At 50.6% G+C, this 21,890-nt stretch overlaps 1 protein-coding gene across 1 annotated transcript in view; it reads left to right on the top strand.

Annotated features, from left to right (window-relative positions):
- Positions 1-21,890, top strand: part of unc5ca (unc-5 netrin receptor Ca) — a 344,115-nt gene that overhangs the window by 109,944 nt on the left and 212,281 nt on the right. The window lies entirely within an intron of this gene.

Below are 21,890 nucleotides of genomic sequence, written 5' to 3'. Positions count from 1 at the left end.
TTGTCGTGGCTGTCAGCCAATCAGCATTCATGGCTCGAAACACCCAGTTTATAATTAAAATGATTCTATTTGGCTATATTTCCAGCCTTCTTGCTCCATCGGTGTGCTATATGCAGTGTCTCTCCACAACTTCTAAAGCCACGGTATAACTGGAGAAACAGCCTAACATACTTATATAAATATTCATCTGGTACCAGAGGTGTGTTGTTATTTAATGTCATTGCTCATACCTTGACGGGACATTAATAAAGCTATGGCATTATAGATGGATAATCTGTTTAAATCTCCCAGAAATGAATGTTCAAAGTGCTATTGGTTGATGCACACTGTATATTCTGCTGCTCTAGATTCCGCTTCCTTTGCATACATCCCAAATGGCACCCTATTCCCTACGTAGTACACTACTTTTGCCTAGGGATCTGGTCAAAAGTAGTGGACTATATAGGGAATAGGGTGCCATTTGAAACGTAACCCTTTTCTTTTCCCATGGCCCGTGCAGAGCAGGTATGAGTACAGGTTGCATTTTAAACTAAAGCAGGGAAAGCATTAAGGAAATCTTCAAGGACTGGAGATCACAGTCCAAAGTCAAACATCTGGATCCAACGGTAGGCGAGGTGTGTAAGAAAGGCTTTATCCCTCTTCCTCCCACTCTACCCCCGCACAAATACACATCATCGCTGCTGACACTCCGCTTGAGAGGCTTCTGGGAAATCTGTGTCGACACATGATGAACGGAGGGAGGATGGAGGAGGGGGAGACATTTAGGGGCTGCTGCCTGTTCCATTTGAGACAGACCAACATTTTGGGGCAACTGGAAAATCAAATGACTTTTGCCGTCTGCGTTTTCAAAGGCGACATATATTGAGCGTGTGTTTGCGTGTGGGTGCGCATTCGTGCGTGTGTTTGAGCGAGAGGGTTGAAATCAATAATGGTTTTCAAACCAGGCCCGCACACGACAGGAATTCACTGACACAAACCTGATGGAACATGCTGGCTCTTTTCTTATCTCTTCTATCTTTGCTTTTCAGTTCAATGTTGAGTACAGGTTGTGATCACGTTAAATAGAGGTTGCTATCATATTAAATACAGGTTGCTATCACGTTAAATACAGGTTGTGATCACGTTAAATACAGGTTGCTATCATGTTAAATACAGGTTGTAATCACGTTAAATAGAGGTTGCTATCACGTCACACAGAGGGTGAATAGTAGTAAGGATGCTCCTAGGGCTGAACAAGCTGTCACAGCATGTCCTGTATGACTACATTGGGATGTTTATCTCACCAGAGGCCATTCAGTTCTTACATCTCCTCTATGATTAAGGGCACTGTTCAGTCAGAGTCCCATTTTCATTTGACTGTGTGACCTGGTTCACCCTATGGGGCTGTGGGTGAGTCAACTCTGCTGGTCCCACCCTATGGGGCTGTGGGTGAGTCAACTCTGCTGGTCCCACCCTATGGGGCTGTGGGTGAGACAACTCTGCTGGTCCCACCCTATGGGGCTGTGGGTGAGTCAACTCTGCTGGTCCCACCCTATGGGGCTGTGGGTGAGTCAACTCTGCTGGTCCCACCCTATGGGGCTGTGGGTGAGACAACTCTGCTGGTCCCACCCTATGGGGCTGTGGGTGAGACAACTCTGCTGGTCCCACCCTATGGGGCTGTGAGTGAGTCAACTCTGCTGGTCCCACCCTATGGGGCTGTGGGTGAGTCAACTCTGCTGGTCCCACCCTATGGGGCTGTGGGTGAGTCAACTCTGCTGGTCCCACCCTATGGGGCTGTGGGTGAGTCAACTCTGCTGGTCCCACCCTATGGGGCTGTGGGTGAGTCAACTCTGCTGGTCCCACCCTATGGGGCTGTGGGTGAGACAACTCTGCTGGTCCCACCCTATGGGGCTGTGGGTGAGACAACTCTGCTGGTCCCACCCTATGGGGCTGTGGGTGAGTCAACTCTGCTGGTCCCACCCTATGGGGCTGTGGGTGAGTCAACTCTGCTGGTCCCACCCTATGGGGCTGTGGGTGAGTCAACTCTGCTGGTCCCACCCTATGGGGCTGTGGGTGAGTCAACGCTGCTGGTCCCACCCTATGGGGCTGTGGGTGAGTCAACGCTGCTGGTCCCACCCTATGGGGCTGTGGGTGAGTCAACTCTGCTGGTTCACCCTATGGGGCTGTGGGTGAGTCAACACTGCTGGTCCCACCCTATGGGGCTGTGGGTGAGTCAACGCTGCTGGTCCCACCCTATGGGGCTGTGGGTGAGTCAACTCTGCTGGTCCCACCCTATGGGGCTGTGGGTGAGTCAACGCTGCTGGTCCCACCCTATGGGGCTGTGGGTGAGTCAACTCTGCTGGTCCCACCCTATGGGGCCGTGGGTGAGTCAACTCTGCTGGTCCCACCCTATGGGGCTGTGGGTGAGTCAACTCTGCTGGTCCCACCCTATGGGGCCGTGGGTGAGTCAACTCTGCTGGTCCCACCCTATGGGGCTGTGGGTGAGTCAACTCTGCTGGTCCCACCCTATGGGGCTGTGGGTGAGTCAACGCTGCTGGTTCACCCTATGGGGCTGTGGGTGAGTCAACTCTGCTGGTTCACCCTATGGGGCTGTGGGTGAGTCTACGCTGCTGGTCCCACCCTATGGGGCTGTGGGTGAGTCAACGCTGCTGGTCCCACCCTATGGGGCTGTGGGTGAGTCAACTCTGCTGGTTCACCCTATGGGGCTGTGGGTGAGTCAACTCTGCTGGTTCACCCTATGGGGCTGTGGGTGAGTCTACGCTGCTGGTTCACCCTATGGGGCTGTGGGTGAGTCAACTCTGCTGGTTCACCCTATGGGGCTGTGGGTGAGTCTACGCTGCTGGATCACCCTATGGGGCTGTGGGTTAGTCAACACTGCTGGTTCACCCTATGGGGCTGTGGGTGAGTCTACGCTGCTGGTTCACCCTATGGGGCTGTGGGTGAGTCAACACTGCTGGTTCACCCTATGGGGCTGTGGGTGAGTCAACACTGCTGGTTCACCCTATGGGGCTGTGGGTGAGTCAACTCTGCTGGTTCACCCTATGGGGCTGTGGGTGAGTCAACACTGCTGGTCCCACCCTATGGGGCTGTGGGTGAGTCAACTCTGCTGGTCCCACCCTATGGGGCTGTGGGTGAGTCAACGCTGCTGGTCCCACCCTATGGGGCTGTGGGTGAGTCAACGCTGCTGGTCCCACCCTATGGGGCTGTGGGTGAGTCAACTCTGCTGGTTCACCCTATGGGGCTGTGGGTGAGTCAACACTGCTGGTCCCACCCTATGGGGCTGTGGGTGAGTCAACGCTGCTGGTCCCACCCTATGGGGCTGTGGGTGAGTCAACTCTGCTGGTCCCACCCTATGGGGCTGTGGGTGAGTCAACGCTGCTGGTCCCACCCTATGGGGCTGTGGGTGAGTCAACTCTGCTGGTCCCACCCTATGGGGCTGTGGGTGAGTCAACTCTGCTGGTCCCACCCTATGGGGCTGTGGGTGAGTCAACTCTGCTGGTCCCACCCTATGGGGCTGTGGGTGAGTCAACGCTGCTGGTCCCACCCTATGGGGCTGTGGGTGAGTCTACGCTGCTGGTCCCACCCTATGGGGCTGTGGGTGAGTCAACGCTGCTGGTTCACCCTATGGGGCTGTGGGTGAGTCAACTCTGCTGGTTCACCCTATGGGGCTGTGGGTGAGTCTACGCTGCTGGTCCCACCCTATGGGGCTGTGGGTGAGTCAACGCTGCTGGTCCCACCCTATGGGGCTGTGGGTGAGTCAACTCTGCTGGTTCACCCTATGGGGCTGTGGGTGAGTCAACTCTGCTGGTTCACCCTATGGGGCTGTGGGTGAGTCTACGCTGCTGGTTCACCCTATGGGGCTGTGGGTGAGTCAACTCTGCTGGTTCACCCTATGGGGCTGTGGGTGAGTCTACGCTGCTGGTTCACCCTATGGGGCTGTGGGTGAGTCAACACTGCTGGTTCACCCTATGGGGCTGTGGGTGAGTCTACGCTGCTGGTTCACCCTATGGGGCTGTGGGTGAGTCAACACTGCTGGTTCACCCTATGGGGCTGTGGGTGAGTCAACACTGCTGGTTCACCCTATGGGGCTGTGGGTGAGTCAACTCTGCTGGTTCACCCTATGGGGCTGTGGGTGAGTCAACACTGCTGGTCCCACCCTATGGGGCTGTGGGTGAGTCAACTCTGCTGGTTCACCCTATGGGGCTGTGGGTGAGTCAACACTGCTGGTTCACCCTATGGGGCTGTGGGTGAGTCAACTCTGCTGGTCCCACCCTATGGGGCTGTGGGTGAGTCTACGCTGCTGGTCCCACCCTATGGGGCTGTGGGTGAGTCAACGCTGCTATGGGGCTGTGGGTGAGTCAACTCTGCTGGTCCCACCCTATGGGGCTGTGGGTGAGTCAACTCTGCTGGTCCCACCCTATGGGGCTGTGGGTGAGTCAACACTGCTGGTTCACCCTATGGGGCTGTGGGTGAGTCAACTCTGCTGGTTCACCCTATGGGGCTGTGGGTGAGTCAACTCTGCTGGTTCACCCTATGGGGCTGTGGGTGAGTCAACTCTGCTGGTTCACCCTATGGGGCTGTGGGTGAGTCAACTCTGCTGGTTCACCCTATGGGGCTGTGGGTGAGTCAACTCTGCTGGTCCCACCCTATGGGGCTGTGGGTGAGTCTACGCTGCTGGTTCACCCTATGGGGCTGTGGGTGAGTCAACGCTGCTGGTCCCACCCTATGGGGCTGTGGGTGAGTCAACTCTGCTGGTCCCACCCTATGGGGCTGTGGGTGAGTCAACGCTGCTGGTTCACCCTATGGGGCTGTGGGTGAGTCAACTCTGCTGGTCCCACCCTATGGGGCTGTGGGTGAGTCAACGCTGCTGGTTCACCCTATGGGGCTGTGGGTGAGACAACGCTGCTGGTTCACCCTATGGGGCTGTGGGTGAGTCAACGCTGCTGGTTCACCCTATGGGGCTGTGGGTGAGTCAACGCTGCTGGTCCCACCCTATGGGGCTGTGGGTGAGTCAACTCTGCTGGTTCACCCTATGGGGCTGTGGGTGAGTCAACTCTGCTGGTCCCACCCTATGGGGCTGTGGGTGAGACAACTCTGCTGGTCCCACCCTATGGGGCTGTGGGTGAGTCAACGCTGCTGGTTCACCCTATGGGGCTGTGGGTGAGTCAACGCTGCTATGGGGCTGTGGGTGAGTCAACGCTGCTATGGGGCTGTGGGTGAGTCAACGCTGCTATGGGGCTGTGGGTGAGTCAACTCTGTGCAGAAGGTCAACCAGAAAGTGACCGTTGAACCATTGAACCATTGAATATTGGCCGTTGTTTGTTCCTGCATGTGCAACATTTCCAGGGCTTTTCATGGGGCGAGACTATGCAGGCTCTGCTGACCCAAATCAAAGTTTCAAGTCTATTTGTCACGTGCGCCGAATACAACAGGTGTAAACCTTACAGTGAAATGCTTACTTGCAGGCTCTAACCAATGGTGCGAAAAAAAGGTATGTTTGTGTGTGTGTAGGTAAGTAGAGAAATAAAACAACAGTAAAAATATATTTGAAAAAAGAGTAGCAAGGCTATATACAGGCACCTGTTAGTCAGGCTGATTGAGGTTGAACAGTGCCTTGCGAAAGTATTCGGCCCCCTTGAACTTTGCGACCTTTTGCCACATTTCAGGCTTCAAACATAAAGATATAAAACTGTATTTTCTTGTGAAGAATCAACAACAAGTGGGACACAATCATGAAGTGGAAGGACATTTATTGGATATTTCAAACTTTTTTAACAAATCAAAAACTGAAAAATTGGGCGTGCAAAATTATTCAGCCCCTTTACTTTCAGTGCAGCAAACTCTCTCCAGAAGTTCAGTGAGGATCTCTGAATGATCCAATGTTGACCTAAATGACTAATGATGATAATTACAATCCACCTGTGTGTAATCAAGTCTCCGTATAAATGCACCTGCACTGTGATAGTCTCAGAGGTCCGTTAAAAGCGCAGAGAGCATCATGAAGAACAAGGAACACACCAGGCAGGTCCGAGATACTGTTGTGAAGAAGTTTAAAGCCGGAATTGGATACATGAAGTCAAAGGGATTGTCTGTAGAGCTCCTAGACAGGATTGTGTCGAGGCACAGATCTGGGGAACCCCTGTAACCTCTGTAACCCCTGTAACCTCTGTAACCCCTGTAACCTCTGTAACCCCTGTAACCTCTGTAACCCCTGTAACCCCTGTAACCCCTGTAACCTCCGTAACCCCCGTAACCTCTGTTACCCCTGTAACCCCTGTAACCCCTGTAACCTCCGTAACCCCTGTAACCCCTGTAACCCCTGTAACCCCTGTAACCTCCGTAACCCCCGTAACCTCTGTTACCCCTGTAACCCCTGTAACCCCTGTAACCTCCGTAACCCCTGTAACCTTTGTAACCCCTGTAACCCCTGTAACCTCTGTAACCTCTGTTACCCCTGTAACCCCTGTGACCCCTGTAACCTCCGTAACCCCTGTAACCTTTGTAACCCCTGTAACCTTTGTAACCCCTGTAACCCCTGTAACCTTTGTAACCCCTGTAACCCCTGTAACCTTTGTAACCCCTGTAACCCCTGTGACCCCTGTAACCCCTGTAACCCCTGTTACCCCTGTAACCCCTGTGACCCCTGTAACCTCCGTAACCCCTGTAACCTTTGTAACCCCTGTAACCTTTGTAACCCCTGTAACCCCTGTAACCTTTGTAACCCCTGTAACCCCTGTAACCTTTGTAACCTCCGTAACCCCCGTAACCTCTGTTACCCCTGTAACCCCTGTAACCTCCGTAACCCCTGTAACCTTGTAACCCCTGTAACCCCTGTAACCTCTGTAACCTCTGTTACCCCTGTAACCCCTGTGACCCCTGTAACCTCCGTAACCCCTGTAACCTTTGTAACCCCTGTAACCTTTGTAACCCCTGTAACCCCTGTAACCTTTGTAACCCCTGTAACCCCTGTAACCCCTGTAACCTTTGTAACCCCTGTAACCCCTGTAACCTTTGTAACCCCTGTTACCCCTGTAACCCCTGTAACCCCTGTAACCTTTGTAACCCCTGTAACCGCTGTAACCTTTGTAACCCCTGTAACCTCTGTTACCCCTGTAACCCCTGTAACCCCTGTAACCTCTGGCAGGCATAGACATTCACAAAGCAACGATGTCCGTCAGCGCCGACCGAATGGTTTTTGTACGTACCTTTTTTTACTTCATCCAAACCACACTGGGAGAATGCTCAGTGGTCTATTTCCAGGAGCGATCGGTATCTGGAGACAGAGGTCACACCTCTGGAGCAGGAAGCCAGGTCCAGCAGGAAGCCAGGTCCAGGAGAAGGAGATAAAACTGAGGAGAAGATTGATAGCAAGAGAAGAAGGAGAAAGAGGGAGAAAGAGATCCACCACTGTCAGCTCTAATGTGGCTTTAATAAGGTCAAAGACAGGAGTCCATTAACACTACCCCAGGGGCTCTATATTTAAACCAGAGGAGAGGAGGGGAGGGGACGGGAGGGGAGAGGTGAGGAGAGGACAGAGGAGGGGAGGAGGAAAGGGGTAGAGAGGAGGGGGAAACAGGTGAGGAGAGAGGAGGTGGGGAGAGGAGGAGGGAGAAGAGGAGAGGTGAGAGGAAGGGAGAGGAGACAAGAAGGGGAGGAGACAATAAGAGGAAAGGGAAAGGGCTGATGAGAAAGAGGCAGCTAGAGAGTTTAGTCTTCTCCCATCTCTGTATCTCAGTCTCCTCCCACCTCTGTATCTCAGTCTCCTCCCACCTCTATATATATCTGATCCTCCTCTGTATCTCAGTCTCCTCCCACCTCAGTATCTCAGCCTCCTCCCATCTCTGTATCTCAGTCTCCTCCCACCTCAGTATCTCAGCCTCCTCCCATCTCTGTATCTCAGTCTCCTCCCACCTCAGTATCTCAGCCTCCTCCCATCTCTGTATCTCAGTCTCCTCCCACCTCAGTATCTCAGCCTCCTCCCATCTCTGTATCTCAGCCTCCTCCCATCTCTGTATCTCAGCCTCCTCCCACCTCAGTATCTCAGCCTCCTCCCACCTCAGTATCTCAGCCTCCTCCCACCTCTGCATCTTAGCCTCCTCCCACCTTTGTATCTCAGTCTCCTCCCAACTCAGTATCTCAGCCTCCTCCCATCTCTGTATCTCAGTCTCCTCCCACCTCAGTATCTCAGCCTCCTCCCATCTCTGTATCTCAGTCTCCTCCCACCTCAGTATCTCAGCCTCCTCCCACCTCAGTATCTCAGCCTCCTCCCATCTCTGTATCTCAGCCTCCTCCCACCTCAGTATCTCAGCCTCCTCCCACCTCTGCATCTTAGCCTCCTCCCACCTTTGTATCTCAGTCTCCTCCCAACTCAGTATCTCAGCCTCCTCCCATCTCTATATCTCAGTCTCCTCCCACCTTTGTATCTCAGTCTCCTCCCACCTTTGTATCTCAGCCTCCTCCCACCTCTGCATCTTAGCCTCCTCCCATCTCTGTATCTCAGTCTCCTCCCACCTTTGTATCTCAGTCTCCTCCCACCTCTATATATATATCTGATCCTCCTCTGTATCTCAGTTTCCTCCCACCTCTATATATATCTGATCCTCCTCTGTATCTCAGTCTCCTCCCACCTCTATATATATATCTGATCCTCCTCTGTATCTCAGTCTCCTCCCACCTTTGTATCTCAGACTCCTCCTACCTCAGTATCTTAGTCTCCTCCCACCTCTATATATATCTGATCCTCCTCTGTATCTCAGTCTCCTCCCACCTCTATATATATCTGATCCTCCTCTGTATCTCAGTCTCCTCCCACCTCTATATATATCTGATCCTCCTCTGTATCTCAGTCTCCTCCCACCTCTATATATATCTGATCCTCCTCTGTATCTCAGTCTCCTCCCACCTCTATATATATCTGATCCTCCTCTGTATCTCAGTCTCCTCCCACCTCTATATATATCTGATCCTCCTCTGTATCTCAGTCTCCTCCCATCTCTGTATCTCAGTCTCCTCCCACCTCTGTCTCTCAGCTTCCTCTCATATCTGTCTCTCAGCTTCCTCTCATCTTTGTATCTCAGCTTCCTCTCATATCTGTATCACACAAGCCTAACTGAGTGTCAACTCCTTTGCCAAATGTAACCAGGTAATGTAACTAGGTAATATAACCATGTAATATAATTAGGTAATATAATCAGGTAATGTAAGCAGGTAATATAACCAGGTAATATAATCACAGTGGGCTTAAGATCACTTGGAGACAAATGGGCGTCTAGTAAGTTTCCTTCAGAAATTGAACACACGCACACACGCACGCACGCACGCACGCACGCACGCACGCACGCACGCACGCACGCACGCACGCACACACACACACACACACACACACACACACACACACACACACACACACACACACACACACACACACACACACACACACACACACACACAGCTCTGCTGTTCCAGAGTCCAGTGTCTCTGGCTACCAGGCAAATCAAATCAAATCAAATCAAATTTATTTATATAGCCCTTCGTACATCAGCTGATATCTCAAAGTGCTGTACAGAAACCCAGCCTAAAACCCCAAACAGCAAGCAATGCAGGTGTAGAAGCACGGTGGCTAGGAAAAACTCCCTAGAAAGGCCAAAACCTAGGAAGAAACCTAGAGAGGAACCAGGCTATGTGGGGTGGCCAGTCCTCTTCTTGCTGTGCCGGGTGGAGATTATAACAGAACATGGCCAAGATGTTCAAATGTTCATAAATGACCAGTCACACTGCTGTTCCCAGGGTGGTAGGATAAGAAGCCTTGAATTATTGTCTGTCTGGAGCCACAGGTTATGATGGCGGTGTCAGTGCTGAAATACAGCCAGCCTGGCGATGTGTTTATTCCATTTTATGTCCTGGCTGATGGGGGGAATCTGGTCATCCCGTCCCTGTTAGCTCCCTTGTTTCAGGGGCAGCGAGATTAACTGCTTTTCTAATCCATTTACACATAGGGGCTTGTGTCTCCCCTGACACCATCCCTCTATTCCTCACTGTCTCCCCCTGACACAATCCCTCTATTCCCCACTGTCTCCCCTGACACCATCCCTCTATTCCTCACTGTCTCTCCTGACACCATCTCTCTATTCCTCACTGTCTCCCCTGACACCATCCCTCTATTCCTCACTGTCTCCCCTGACACCATCCCTCTATTCCTCACTGTCTCTCCTGACACCTTCCCTCTATTCATCTCTGTCTCCCCTGACACCATCCCTCTATTCCTCACTGTCTCCCCTGACACCATCCCTCTATTCCTCACTGTCTCCCCTGACACCATCCCTCTATTCCTCACTGTCTCCCCTGACACCATCCTTCTATTCCTCACTGTCTCCTCTGACACCATCTCTCTATTCCTCACTGTCTCCCCTGACACCATCCCTCTATTCCTCACTGTCTCCCCTGACACCATCCCTCTATTCCTCTCTGTCTCCCCTGACACCATCCCTTTATTCCTCACTGTCTCCCCTGACACCATCCCTTTATTCCTCACTGTCTCCCCTGACACCATCCCTTTATTCCTCACTGTCTCCCCTGACACCATCCCTCTATTCCTCACTGTCTCCCCTGACACCATCCCTCTATTCCTCACTGTCTCCCCTGACACCATCACTCTATTCCTCACGGTCTCCTCTGACACCATCCCTTTATTCCTCACTGTCTCCCCTGACACCATCCCTCTATTCCTCATTGGCTCCTCTGACACCATCCCTCTATTCCTCCCTGTCTCTCCTGACACCATCTCTCTATTCCTCACTGTCTCCCCTGACACCATCCCTCTATTCCTCATTGGCTCCTCTGACACCATCCCTCTATTCCTCCCTGTCTCTCCTGACACCATCCTTCTATTCCTCACTGTCTCCCCTGACACCATCCCTCTATTCCTTATTGGCTCCTCTGACACCATCCCTCTATTCCTCACTGTCTCCCTCTATTCCAACACTCCCATTGTGTATAAAATGTGCCAGAAATCCATCTGAAACCTCAGCCACTCATAACCCCCCCATCTCGTCTGTTGGTTCTAAAAGAAGGGACGGAAGGATTAATTCTACCAGAGAAGAGAGGCTGGGGTGGAGACGGAGGGACGGGAAGGATTCATTCTACCAGAGAAAAGAGGCTGGGGTGGGGACGGAGGGACGGGAAGGATTCATTCTACCAGAGAAAAGAGGCTGGGGTGGGGACGGAGGGACGGAAGGATTCATTCTATCAGAGAAAAGAGGCTGAGGTGGAGACGGAAGGATTCATTCTACCAGAGAAAAGAGGCTGGGGTGGGGACGGAAGGATTCATTCTACCAGAGAAAAGAGGCTGGGGTGGGGACGGAGGGACGGGAAGGATTCATTCTACCAGAGAAAATAGGCTGGGGTGGAGACGGAAGGATTCATTCTACCAGAGAAAAGAGGCTGGGGTGGGGACGGAAGGATTCATTCTACCAGAGAAAAGAGGCTGAGGTGGAGACGGAAGGATTCATTCTACCAGAGAAAAGAGGCTGGGGTGGAGACGGAGGGATGGAAGGATTCATTCTATCAGAGAAGAGAGGCTGGGGTGGGGACGGAAGGATTCATTCTACCAGAGAAAAGAGGCTGGGGTGGGGACGGAAGGATTCATTCTACCAGAGAAAAGAGGCTGGGGTGGGGACGGAGGGACGGGAAGGATTCATTCTACCAGAGAAAAGAGGCTGGGGTGGAGACGGAAGGATTCATTCTACCAGAGAAAAGAGGCTGGGGTGGGGACGGAAGGATTCATTCTACCAGAGAAAATAGGCTGAGGTGGAGACGGAAGGATTCATTCTACCAGAGAAAACAGGCTGGGGTGGGGAGACATTCTACCAGAGGAGGCTGGGGTGGAACGGAAGGATTCATTCTACCAGAGAAAAGAGGCTGGGGTGGAGACGGAAGGATTCATTCTACCAGAGAAAAGAGGCTGGGGTGGAGACGGAAGGATTCATTCTACCAGAGAAAAGAGGCTGGGGTGGAGACGGAGGGACGGAAGGATTCATTCTATCAGAGAAAAGAGGCTGGGGTGGAGACGGAAGGATTCATTCTACCAGAGAAAAGAGGCTGGGGTGGAGACGGAAGGATTCATTCTACCAGAGAAAAGAGGCTGAGGTGGAGACGGAAGGATTCATTCTACCAGAGAAAAGAGGCTGAGGTGGAGACGGAAGGATTCATTCTACCAGAGAAAAGAGGCTGGGGTGGAGACGGAGGGACGGAAGGATTCATTCTATCAGAGAAAAGAGGCTGAGGTGGAGACGGAAGGATTCATTCTACCAGAGAAAAGAGGCTGGGGTGGAGACGGAGGGATGGAGGGACGGAGTGATGGAGGGGTGGAGCGAAACAGTAACAGCTTTTTAAGCCCAGGAGCAAGGCTGCCCTTGTAAATCTCTGGGGAACGAGGGAGGAGCATGGCGAAAGAGACAGGGAGGGAGGGAGGGAGGGAAGAGGGTGAAGGGGGGTGAAGAGGGTGGGGAGTGGGGTGGCTGCAGGAGAAACTGCAGTGAAGCGACAGTCCCCACGACTCATAGCAATAGTCTCTCTCTCTCTCTCTCTCTCTCTCTCTCTCTCTCTCTCTCTCTCTCTCTCTCTCTCTCTCTCTCTCTCTCTCTCTCTCTCTCTCTCTCTCTCTCTCCCTCTCTCTCTCTCTCCCTCTCTCTCACTCACTCACACACACACACTCACACACACAAACACAAACACAAACACACACACACGCACATACCCACACACATGCACGCGCACACACACACACAGGCACACGCGCGCACGCACGCACGCACACACACACAAATTAGATTTGAACACACTCAAATTAGATTATACTCTATTTATTTACCCAATCTGCCGTTGAATTATTAAATATGTGTAGGAAAACAAAGCCAATAATATACTGTTAATAACCCTATGTCCTCCTCAGCCTGTACGCCTGTCGTGCTTGGCAGGAAATTCTGTGAGTCATGGCGGAGAGGCATCAATGCCTACCTGTAAACGCCCTCGTATAATCTGTCCCTGTGTTGGACTCACATGTATGTGAGAATGTGTAGGCATTAGACCTACATCACGACACACAGTACAATAGCAATGCTCTCTATGGATCGCTGCATGTTTCCTACACACTCGCACACTCCCTCTTGCTCTGCTGGGCGTAATGATTATCATTATTGTCATTATCTCGAGTTCAAAAAGCAGAGGTCTGGGAGAGGGAGAAGAGGGAGGGATCTCTGAACACGGTCTGAACTAAACAAACTTGCGACATCTAAGTAGAAAATAAGCTTTTCTTCGCTTCTCCAGATCGGGTAGTCAGATCTGTCCCCTTTCATCCGCTCAGAGCCCCTGAATGAATCATTATCCTTCATATTTATCCCACCGCAGATTAGCACATTGTGTTTAAATATGTCCCTTCCTACGGTTGGCTCTGCGTTGGAATGTTATATAGGGGAGATCTGATGGACAATAGCTAGCTAGCAACAACGGTGTTGTCACAGACGTCCTCCTCTTCATCTGAAGAAATAAAGGTCAGAACGTGACAGGTGTACACACTGTGCCTTGGGAACCTGTCTGGCTTATCAACGGTGTACACACTGTGCCTTGGGAAACTGTCTGGCTTATCAACGGTGTACACACTGTGCCTTGGGAACCTGTCTGGCTTATCAACGGTGTACACACTGTGCCTTGGGAACCTGTCTGGCTTATCAACGGTGTACCCACTGTGCCTTGGGAACCTGTCTGGCTTATCAACGGTGTACACACTGTGCCTTGGGAAACTGTCTGGCTTATCAACGGTGTACACACTGTGCCTTGGGAACCTGTCTGGCTTATCAACGGTGTACACACTGTGCCTTGGGAAACTGTCTGGCTTATCAACGGTGTACCCACTGTGCCTTGGGAACATGTCTGGCTTATCAACGGTGTACACACTGTGCCTTGGGAACCTGTCTGGTTTATCAACGGTGTACACACTGTGCCTTGGGAAACTGTCTGGCTTATCAACGGTGTACACACTGTGCCTTGGGAACCTGTCTGGTTTATCAACGGTGTACACACTGTGCCTTGGGAAACTGTCTGGCTTATCAACGGTGTACACACTGTGCCTTGGGAAACTGTCTGGCTTATCAACGGTGTACACACTGTGCCTTGGGAACCTGTCTGGCTTATCAACGGTGTACACACTGTGCCTTGGGAACCTGTCTGGCTTATCAACGGTGTACACACTGTGCCTTGGGAAACTGTCTGGCTTATCAACGGTGTACACACTGTGCCTTGGGAACATGTCTGGCTTATCAACGGTGTACACACTGTGCCTTGGGAAACTGTCTGGCTTATCAACGGTGTACACACTGTGCCTTGGGAAACTGTCTGGCTTATCAACGGTGTACACACTGTGCCTTGGGAAACTGTCTGGCTTATCAACGGTGTACACACTGTGCCTTGGGAACCTGTCTGGCTTATCAACGGTGTACACACTGTGCCTTGCCTTGGAAACTGTCTGGCTTATCAACTGTACTGGTTTATCAACGGTGTACACACTGTGCCTTGGGAAACTGTCTGGCTTATCAACGGTGTACACACTGTGCCTTGGGAAACTGTCTGGCTTATCAACGGTGTACACACTGTGCCTTGGGAAACTGTCTGGCTTATCAACGGTGTACACACTGTGCCTTGGGAAACTGTCTGGCTTATCAACGGTGTACACACTGTGCCTTGGGAAACTGTCTGGCTTATCAACGGTGTACACACTGTGCCTTGGGAACCTGTCTGGCTTATCAACGGTGTACACACTGTGCCTTGCGAAACTGTCTGGCTTATCAACGGTGTACACACTGTGCCTTGGGAAACTGTCTGGCTTATCAACGGTGTACACACTGTGCCTTGGGAAACTGGCTTATCATTTTGCTTTAGTCCCATGGATTGCACTGCCCATCAAACATTCAAGGTGTAATTTATGATGAAATGCAAATAATTTTCTGTTGTTTCTATTCATATTTGAATGAACCAATGTCATAAATAGTACATGTGTGGAGAGTAAAAGCGCTGAGTTGATTTACTGAACCTGCACTTCCACAATAGTCATGACATTCTGTATAAACCTCTCTCTTTCTTCCAACTATCCTCATTCATCTCCAGAGATTTCTCTCCACTTTTCTTTCCCTCTCGACCCATCCCTGTCTCGACCCATCCCTGTCTCTACCCAGCCGCTCCTCCCATCCCTGTCTCTACCCAGCCGCTCCTCCCATCCCTGTCTCTACCCAGCCGCTCCTCCCATCCCTGTCTCTACCCAGCCGCTCCTCCCATCCCTGTCTCTACCCAGCCGCTCCTCCCATCCCTGTCTCTACCCAGCCGCTCCTCCCATCCCCCATCCCTGTCTCTACCCAGCCGCTCCTCCCATCCCTGTCTCTACCCAGCCGCTCCTCCCATCCCTGTCTCTACCCAGCCGCTCCTCCCATCCCTGTCTCTACCCAGCCGCTCCTCCCATCCCTGTCTCTACCCAGCCGCTCCTCCCATCCCTGTCTCTACCCAGCCGCTCCACCCATCCCTGTCTCTACCCAGCCGCTCCTCCCATCCCTGTCTCTACCCAGCCGCTCCTCCCATCCCTGTCTCTACCCAGACGCTCCTCCCATCCCTGTGCTCATTCCTCTTCTGTCTCCTTTCTCTGTTTCCCCTCTCCTCTGTCCTCCATCTCTCTCCTCTCCCACCTCTGCTCTGTTCTCCATCTCTCTCCTCTCCCAACTCTCCTCTGTCCTACATCTCTCTCCTCTCCCACCTCTCCTCTGTCCTACATCTCTCTCCTCTCCCACCTCTCCTCTGTCCTCCATCTCTCTCCTCTCCCACCTCTCCTCTGTCCTACATCTCTCTCCTCTCCCACCTCTCCTCTGTCCTACATCTCTCTCCTCTCCCACCTCTCCTCTGTCCTCCATCTCTCTCCTCTGACCTCAATTTCTCTCCTCTCCCACCTCTCCTCTGTCCTACATCTCTCTCCTCTTCCACCTCTCCTCTGTCCTACATCTCTCTCCTCTTCCACCTCTCCTCTGACCTCCATCTCTCTCCTCTTCCACCTCTCCTCTGTCCTACATCTCTCTCCTCTTCCACCTCTCCTCTGTCCTCCATTTCTCTCCTCTTTCCACCCTCTCCTTTCTCCTTTTCCCTCCTTTCTCCTGCTCTAAGAGTGTTGTCGGTGTGATGCTGTAAATTGGCTGTGGGTGGTGACACCGGGCTTGTTGTGTGATTTGAACGATGACCCATTTGACATCTCACCCATCATCGCTAGAACTCTCAGGGGGATGGGGGACGGGGGGGGGCGGGGGGGGGGGGGTGTACCAATGGGTCCCGCCGGCATCCTCTCTCTCCTCCCCTCCCAGGCATACAGCCCCCTGGATACAGCCAGACACCATCCACCAATCCCAAGCATGCAATTTTAATTCAGCTGTATCCTTTTAACAAGTGGACCTTTGATGACTGTGACAGGGTTTGATATCGCAACATAACAGGAGACATGGAACCGCATGTACAGAGGTTGAAGGATTTTTTTTTTTTTTTTCCGGTACAAAGGGAGGACTTCCTACGCGACACGTTAGAGGATGAAAAGAACAGTTCAATTCAAGCTCTTTCAAGATAAAGAGGCCATCATGGCTGCACATGACTTTTGTCAATGCATCACAGGAATTGAGTAGTAGGCTCGTTACCATGGTTCCCTGTGGATTCATACCAGTCCGTCATACCAGTCCGTCACATCTCCCCTCCAGTCTAACGGATGTCTTTGCAGACCTTTCATATCTTCCTCCACAAGCTCCATTGAAATGCAGATGTAAGTCTCTATGCTAAGCTTGTCTGCATTTATAATCGTACAAGTGAAAGTCATGCGTACATACATTTAACGTACAGGTGGTCCCAGGAATCGTTACCAGCTCCATAATCGAGTGGAATTGCAGCATGAGGATGACGACTCCATACTACTCCACATACGACACGTCATCCTCAGTCAGACAGGAACATTATGACGGAAGAAAATTAAAACACTGGTTTTAGCCCCTAAATCTGGTTTATGATGTGACTCAACACGGATAGCTCTAAGGAGCACACTAGTAAGGATACCCTCGTGTGTCTCGACGTCTCCCTCTCTCTCTCTCTGAGACACTTGCCAATTTCTAAGGCTCGGCTTTTTCCACTGAATGCTGTGACAGTAGCTCTGTGGTAGGTAGCACTGTATCTGGGGCCTCCGGGGCCCTCTGAGTCTGTTGTACACTGTATCTCTCTAGTTTACTCAGCACTGTCTGTCACTGAGAGACCTGGCTCCTTTCCCTAACCCTGTTATCATGTGAATGTTGATGCTAGGCTGTGAGAGGGCTAGCCAAGGCCTTGGAGGGAGGGATTAGAAGAGAGTACTGGCACTATTAGGGGCCCAGTAGACTTGCGAGGCCATCCTTACAAATCCTGTCTCGTTGACTCAACTGTTGGAAGTCTGGAGAACTTTAGTATTGGATTTTTGCGTTGGAATGGGAGTGCCAGGGTCAGACAAAGAGGCTAGGGGAGAGGCTAGGGGCCCAGTGACTGACTGGGGAGAGGCTAGGGGCCCAGTGACTGACTGAGGAGAGGCTAGGGGCCCAGTGACTGACTGGGGAGAGGCTAGGGGCCCAGTGACTGACTGGGGAGAGGCTAGGGGCCCAGTGACTGACTGAGGAGAGGCTAGGGGCCCAGTGACTGACTGGGGAGAGGCTAGGGGCCCAGTGACTGACCGAGGAGAGGCTAGGGGCCCAGTGACTGACTGAGGAGAGACGAGGCCTGTGTGTCTTTCTGAGGATACAGAGACTTGAAATAGACCCTAAGCTATACTGTAACTGTTGTGAGTATACAGTACTTAATTTTCCCTGGTATCACGTCAAAAAGGGCTGAGCAGGTTCAAATGTAATAAGTCAGGTATGGATCGTCAGTCAGTAGACCGTACGATCCACCTCAGGTTGGGATCATCAGTTGGTACGATCCACCTCAGGTTGGGATCATCAGTTAGTACGATCCACCTCAGGTTGGGATCATCAGTTAGTACGATCCATCTCAGGTTGGGATCATCAGTTGGTACGGTCCATCTCAGGTTGGGATCATCAGTTAGTGCAGTCTACTTCAGGTTGGGATCATCAGTCAGTACGGTCTACGTCAGGTTGGGATCATCAGTTGGTACGGTCCATCTCAGGGTGGGATCATCAGTCAGTACGGTCTACGTCAGGTTGGGATCATCAGTTGGTACGGTCCATCTCAGGGTGGGATCATCAGTTAGTACGGTCTACGTCAGGTTGGGATCATCAGTTGGTACGATCCACCTCAGGTTGGGATCATCAGTTAGTACGATCCACCTCAGGTTGGGATCATCAGTTAGTACGATCCACCTCAGGTTGGGATCATCAGTTGGTACGATCCACCTCAGGTTGGGATCATCAGTTAGTACGATCCACCTCAGGTTGGGATCATCAGTTGGTACGATCTACGTCAGGTTGGGATCATCAGTTAGTACGATCCACCTCAGGTTGGGATCATCAGTTGGTACAATCCACCTCAGGTTGGGATCATCAGTTAGTACGATCCACCTCAGGTTGGGATCATCAGTTAGTACGATCCACCTCAGGTTGGGATCATCAGTGAGTACAGTCTACTTCAGGTTGGGATCATCAGTCAGTACGGTCTACGTCAGGTTGGGATCATCAGTAAGTACAGTCCATCTCAGGTTGGGATCATCAGTTGGTACGGCCCATCTCAGGTTGGGATCATCAGTTAGTACGATCCATCTCAGGTTGGGATCATCAGTCAGTACGGTCGAGGTCAGGTTGGGATCATCAGTTGGTACGGTCCATCTCAGGGTGGGATCATCAGTTAGTACGATCCACCTCAGGTTGGGATCATCAGTCAGTACGGTCTACTTCAGGTTGGGATCATCAGTAAGTACAGTCCACCTCAGGTTGGGATCATCAGTTAGTACGGTCTACTTCAGGTTGGGATCATCAGTCAGTACGGTCTACTTCAGGTTGGGATCATCAGTCAGTACGGTCTACTTCAGGTTGGGATCATCAGTCAGTACAGTCCATCTCAGGTTGGGATCATCAGTTGGTACGGTCTACTTCAGGTTGGGATCATCAGTTAGTATGATCCACCTCAGGTTGGGATCATCAGTTAGTACGATCCACCTCAGGTTGGGATCATCAGTTAGTACGATCCACCTCAGGTTGGGATCATCAGTCAGTACGGTCTACTTCAGGTTGGGATCATCAGTAAGTACAGTCCATCTCAGGTTGGGATCATCAGTTAGTACAGTCCACCTCAGGTTCCATGGAAAGCAGTGACTGGACAGAGTACGGCTGGAGTGTCAGTATCTATATATGTTGGATGGGATCTGAATCCCGGGATTTCCCTGTGGAAATACCAACATCTTAACCATTAGTCCAATACATATAGACCTGCCAAAAGCTCTTGTGCCTCTGAGCTGCTGCAGTTAAAGGGTTAAGACAGTTCATAAAGGGATTGCATGCAGCCAACCACTTCAGGTTCATCCCTGCTATCTGCTGCTGAGTAAACTGGCCCTCCGCTCGTCTTTGAGCAGAGAGAGAATTGAAAGACGGAGTCAAACACAGTCTATAGCTTATCTGCTCTCTGCCCGTTTTTCATTAGCCTCATCCAATAGTCTCTCAACACTCAGACTGCCTCGCAATCTTGTATCTGGCCGGGGTAGAAGGAATCAATTTGGGAGATTTCACTGGCCCAGCACACTGTTAGATAAGAAATAGAAATGTCCCTGAAATGGTTCTCACAGAATTCTATATTTACTGCTATTTGACTTGAGCTTGTGTAATAATCAAGTTATTCTCAACTGGGATCATTTTTTGGTTCCGTAATTTAGCTGTCCACCGTGGCAGCGGTTTCACCCATTTGTGGATGGTCTATCCGTCAGCATTTTAATTATTTAGTGGTAAGTACAGCTAATGAAGCGTGTCCCTCGTCCTGTGTTGGGGCGGTGCGTCTCTGGGATGAAATATGAGGGTGTTCAGTGTTTTTCCACAGAGGCTGCGTGGCAGAGAAAGGGGTCTGCAGGCATCTAATGGAACCAGTCAATACCAATATCTACTCACTTAGAGTGTTCATTGCAGTCGTGTGTGTGTGTGTGTGTGTGTGTATGTGTGTGTGTGTGTGTGTCAATTAGGTTAGTAGTGTGGAGTAACTACAATGTTGCTGATCCCATCCTCAGTTTTCTCCTATCACAGTCATTAAACTCCTTAGGGGTCTATTGACGTGCCCGTGCGTCAATCTAAGAAACATTGAGATATCAGTTTTTTTGCCTGTGCTGCGTCTCAAACCATCACATCCGCCGATGTCGTCCTTCTGCATCGGAGGTGGAAGGTGGCTGAGCAACTGCGGTGTTTGTCAGACCAGGAGACATCCCCCAAAATGTTCCTAGTCACGGAAACGCCTGTAGCATCCGATCAGTTCGACCTACAAACTGATAGAACCCCAATAAAGGGGGACCCTCACAAACATAATGGTGGTCTTTGTTTTGCTCTACGACCGCCACAGGGGTCACGGGACTCGTCTGAAGGTAACCAGCACTGGTTTATAAAATGAATGGAAGTACGGAGGTAGTTTAGTGCCAATAAGGGGTTAAAGATGTGTCCAAAAAAATATATATATATTTCCTGAGCTTTCTATTATCTCCCAATTATCTCCTATTATCTCCTAAGTCTGTTTTTATGAATGTGTTATTCAATGTGTTTCTATGGGCTATAGTAAGTAAAGACCAAATTCAATACTGTAATTATTATGAACTTTTTCATACCTAAAGGGGTCCTAAAATCAAAAATAAAATAGCTTAAGGCCTGTGTTTGAAATTCACTGCTCGACTGAGGGACCTTACACATAATTGTATGTGTGGGGTACAGAGATGTGGTAGTCTTTCAAAAATCATGTTAAACACTATTCATCTACAAGTCCATGCTAGGTAAAGCTCCGCCTTATCTCAGTTCACTGGTCACGATGGCAACACCCACCCGTAGCACGCGCTCCAGCAGGTGTATCTCACTGATCACCCCTAAAGCCAATTTGGCCGCCTTTCCTTCCAGTTCTCTGCTGCCTGTGACTGGAACGAATCGCTGAAGTTGGACACTTTTATCTCCCTCACCAACTTTAAACATCAGCTATCTGAGCAGCTAACCGATCGCTACAGCTGTACATAGTCCATCGGTAAATAGCCCGCCCAATTTACCTACCTCATCCCCATACTGTTTTTATTTATTTACTTTTCTGCTCTTTTGCACACCAATATCTCTACCTGCACATGACACTCTGATCATTTATCTCTCCAGTGTTAATCTGCAAAATTGTAATTATTTGCCGACCTCCTCATGCCTTTTGCACACAATGTATATAGACTATTTTTTTTCTTTTTTTCTATTGTGTTATTGACTTGTTTATTGTTTACTCCATGTGTAACTCTGTGTTGTTGTCTGTTCACACTGCTATGCTTTATCTTGTCCAGGTCGCAGTTGTAAATGAGAACTTGTTCTCAACTAGCCTACCTGGTTAAATAAAGGTGAAATTAAAAAAATATATATATATATTATAGCACACAGAGTGAGTCCATGCAACTTACTATGTGACTTTTTAAGAACATTGTTACTCCGGACCTTATTCAGGGTTACCATAACAAAGGGCTTGAATACTTATTGACTCTATACATTTCAGCTTGAATTATTTGAGTAATTTGTAAGATTTTTGAAAAACATAATTCCAATTTGACATTATGGGGTATTGTGTGTAGACCAGTGATTCAAAATCTAAATTTAATCCATTTTAGATTCAGGCTGTTTGACACAACAAAATGTGGGAAA

The sequence above is a fragment of the Oncorhynchus keta genome, chromosome 14 (genome assembly GCF_023373465.1).
Source record: "Oncorhynchus keta strain PuntledgeMale-10-30-2019 chromosome 14, Oket_V2, whole genome shotgun sequence".
NCBI lineage: Eukaryota > Metazoa > Chordata > Actinopteri > Salmoniformes > Salmonidae > Oncorhynchus > Oncorhynchus keta.
This window is presented reverse-complemented; position numbering and strand designations above follow the sequence as displayed.